The sequence below is a fragment of the Peromyscus californicus genome, unplaced genomic scaffold (assembly GCF_007827085.1).
Source record: "Peromyscus californicus insignis strain IS unplaced genomic scaffold, ASM782708v3 Scaffold_6__1_contigs__length_162567912, whole genome shotgun sequence".
NCBI lineage: Eukaryota > Metazoa > Chordata > Mammalia > Rodentia > Cricetidae > Peromyscus > Peromyscus californicus.
The window spans coordinates 52,349,924-52,354,170 of record NW_026294584.1 but is presented as its reverse complement, the minus strand read 5'-3'; the positions used below and the strand labels follow the sequence as shown (position 1 = coordinate 52,354,170).

Below are 4,247 nucleotides of genomic sequence, written 5' to 3'. Positions count from 1 at the left end.
CAGGTGTTTTACACAGGCACAGTAATAATGGGATAAATCCATGGAGTCTATTTAATGATTAAAGGAATTTATTTGGGGGTAAACTCACAACCACAGGAGAGTTATTGTAGGGTCCAGGAAAGCTGACCTATGTCCCATGCTGAACTGTTTGGTCCAAGATCTCAACATCCAGAGCCAAGAGGTAGCCAAGAGGCCCAGCATGCCTGCATCCCAGGTCTTAAGGATCCCAGTGGCCATGCCCCAGAGGCCGGTACCTCAAGGTCATGGGCAGGTGTAACAGCTACATCTGCCTCACTAGGGGTGGTGCTTCAGGGCACGGCTCACACAAACCCACAACACAGTAACACAGCTTCACAGAGTTAAACAAATGCAACATAAACAAAAGTAATACACCTTAAAATATTCCTCTACACAGGGGTGTCTAGGGTTTCTATTGCTGTGAAGAGACACCATGACCACAGTAACTGTTATAAAGGAAAGCATTTAATTGGGGCTGGCTTACATTTTCAGAGGTTTAGTCCACTATCAACATGGCGAGAAGCATGGCAGCATGCAGGCAGACATGGTGCTGGATAAGGAGCTGAGAATTCTATATCTGGATGTGCAGGCAGCAGAAGGAGACTGTGTGCCAACTGGGCTGAGTTTGACCATATGAGACCTCAAAGCCCACCCCCACAGTAACATACTTCTTCCAACAGGGCCACATCTCCTAATAGTACCACTCCCTATGGACCAAGGGTTCAAACACAGGAGTCTGTGAGGGCCATTCCTATTCAAACCACCACAAGGGGTTAATAGAAAGAGAAGCACTTAGGGCAAAGGGCAGAGCCACAGTTGTCTTCACAGTAGTTGGTTCCAGAGTCATGCCAGGCAGGATTACACTTGATTTTTTTTTTTCCAGAGCTGAGGACCGAACCCAGGACCTTGCTCTTATTAGGCAAGCACTCTACCACTGAGCTAAATCCCCAACCCTACACTTGATTACATAAAATACTAGACATAGGAAAGCAAAGTTAGGATGCATTACTGTGAATTAGCTTATAGTGTTTTTAAAACAATTGATTGATTGTGTGTATGTTTTTGCATGTATCTCTGCACATGCATGAGGAGGTCAGGGGTCAGCTTGAAGGAGTTGATTCTCTGCTTCCACCATGTCAGTCCAGGTGATGGAACTCAGGTCAGCATAAAATATAATATAATAAGATATGATATGATATGATATGATATGATATAATATAATATAATATAATATAAGTTTTGTATGTGGGATTCCCAGAAAAAATTCTAAGAGAGGAGTGAGGCCCTACCTGAGGTCATACACAGGCCTTAAACCAGGTTTATTGTTATTTTACATTCATATCTGAAATTATTTCTATATAGAAGAAATATTGCCTGTGGTGGTAACCTTCATACTAAATATTGTTAACCTGGATGGAATTCTTTTTTTTTTATTTTTTTCTGAGTCAGGGTTTCTCTGTGTAGCCCAGGCTGGCCTTGAACTCTGCCTCCCAAGTGCTGGGATTAAAGGCATGCCCCACGACCACCTGGCTAGAGTTCTTTCTCTTTTTTTTTTTTTTTTTTTTGGTTTTTCGAGACAGGGTTTCTCTGTGTAGCTTTGCGCCTTTCCTGGAACTCGCTTTGGAGACCAGGCTGGCCTTGAACTCACAGAGATCCGCCTGGCTCTGCCTCCCGAGTGCTGGGATTAAAGGTGTGCGCCACCACCGCCCAGCATAGAGTTCTTTCTCTTTTTAACATTAAAAGGTTTATGTTTAATTGTGTTTGTCTGGGTAGAGTTATGTGCATCAGAGTGCAAGTGCCCATAGAAGCCAGAGGCATCAGGTTCCTGGAGCTCAAATTGCAGGCAGCTCTGAGCCAATAATGGTCCTCTTGAAAGAGCAGTACAGGATCTTAACCATTAAAACTCTCTTCTGGACTAGAATTATTTTTAAAGGCTTATTTTTATCTCATGTGTGTGAGTATGTACCTGCTAGAATGTATGTGCACCATATGCATGTAATGCCCATGGAAGCCAGAAGAGGGCACTGGATGCCCCTGGAACCAGAATAATAGCAGGTTGTTAGCTGTCATATCGGTACTGAGAACCGAATTTGTGTTCTCTGCAAGAGCAGTAAGTGACCACTTAGCCATTACTCTCATCCTGGGCTGGATTTTATTTATTTATTTATTTATTTATTTATTTATTTATTTATTTATTTATTTATTTATTTATTTATTTATCTACTTATTTATAGCATGAATTGTTAGAAGGTCTTGTTAATAAAAACAAACCCAGAGCCAGGTATTGGGGTGAAGGCTGAATTATCAGAGAAGCAGACAAGCCACAGCTTCCTCACCTCTCCAATTCCTCAGCTGATCCTCTTTCCTCAGACTGGAAGCTTCTGAGTCCTCATCCAAATGGATCTCAGCTGCACTGCTGCTCAAAAGCCTAAAAGCTTAACCAGCAAGTTCCTGGTTTTCACCTTATTACCTTTCTGCTTTCTGCCATCACTTCATGGGATTAAAGGCTCTTGTTACCACACCTGGCTGTTTTCAGTGTGGCCTTGAACTCATAGAGATCTGGATGGATCTCTGCCTTCAGAATGCTAGGATTAAAGGTGTGTGTGCCACCATTTTCTGGCCTCTGTATCTAGTAGCTGTTCTGTTCTCTGACCTCAGGTAAGTTTATTGGGGTGCACAATATATCAACCACACTTATTTATTTATTTATTTTTAGTTTTTCAAGACAAGGTTTCTCTGTGTAGTCCTGACTGTCCTGTCTTGGAACTCATTCTGTAGACCAGGCTGGCCTTGAACTCAGAGATCCATTTGGCTCTGCCTCCTAAGTGGTGGGATTAAAGACATGTGCACCACCACTCCCAGTCCTGCACTGGAATTCTTGATTCTCAACTGATTAGAGGCGTTAGCCAGACTATGGAGACAGGAACTAGTTGTCCTTGTCTTTCCTGTCTCAAAACCTAGGCATCAACACCATGTGCTGTCAAGTAGTCTCCAGCCACAGGGAGTCAAGACAGAGGAAGTGCCCAGCTCCCACTGCCCTTGACTCCAGGGTGTCTTCAGCAGTGACTGCTCTACCTCCTTGCTCATTTCTCCCAGACTGACTGGCCCCCACTTCCCTCCCTCTGCCTCACTAGCTTAGGCATGGTAGGACTGCTGGCTGATGACAGTCCTAGAGGTCTTCTTGACCCCTTTAGAGCCTTGACTGTTCTGTCCCAGCCAACTTGAAATGCAGGCCGGATTGCACAAAGGTGGAGCTGTGGAACCTCCTAGGAAGGATGCCCAAAATGCCAAGCAGAGAGAGAGATTTGGGTGCAGAAAGCTGATTGTGGAAATGGGCTGGCTGGTAAGAGCTAAGAAAGGGAAGGATGGCATGAAGCAGAGGGAGAAGTTGAAATGATGTTGTGGTGCTTGATTAGGCAACACATATACTAAAATGAGAAGAATACAGAGAAGATTAGCATGGCCCCTGGGCAAGCATGACACACAATTTTTTTGAAGTATTTCATATGTACATACACATATACTTTTTAAATTAATTTTACTTTCACTATCGTTAATATTCTGACCTGCTCCTTGAAAACTTGCCCCTTAGGGCCACCTTGCGTCCTGACATAAAGGAAAAACTCCTCCCCTTCCTCTCTCTGTTCCGCTCTCTCTCCATTCCCACGAGGGGTGCACACCTCCGTTTTCTCTCCCTTCTCTTTCGTCCTGTATCCCCCTACCCCATCTGCCCAGCGTGTTTTCCCTCAGGAGTGGGATGCCCTGGCCCGGCCAGCTGGGTCCCCCTAACAACGATGGAGTCTTGGCTGGCCTGGAACTCACAGAGATGCATCTGCTTCTGCTGGGATTAAAGGCCTATCTCATCACCAACCACATTCCATATTAAAAGAGAGAGAGAAACAGACAGACAGACAGAGACAGAGAGAAAGAATGAACAGAAATGCAATTGTGACAAACGTTTTAGCTTTAGCAGTGTGGTGGCTCAACCCCAGTTCTCCGGAGACTGATGCAGGAGGATTAATGTGAATTTGATGCCATTCTGGTTTCAGTATGAGACTGTATAAGGAAACAAACAAAAAAAAAACCCAAATAAAAACCCACAACCAACAGTAACAGCAAACCCATTCTCCGTTCCACACGAGTACTGAAGTCAGTGTGGCCTGTATTGAGGCAAAAGAAGGATTTTGCACCCCAGCTCCTCATTCTCAAGGCAACACAGCTGATCTGAA

The 4,247-nt window shown here is 44.3% G+C and overlaps 1 non-coding gene across 1 annotated transcript; it reads left to right on the top strand.

Moving 5' to 3' along the window:
• Positions 1-3,422: 3,422 nt before the first annotated feature.
• Positions 3,423-3,530, top strand: LOC128100173 (U6 spliceosomal RNA). Its single transcript, XR_008214692.1, has one exon. It is a non-coding gene; the product is annotated as a U6 spliceosomal RNA (small nuclear RNA).
• Positions 3,531-4,247: the final 717 nt, after the last annotated feature.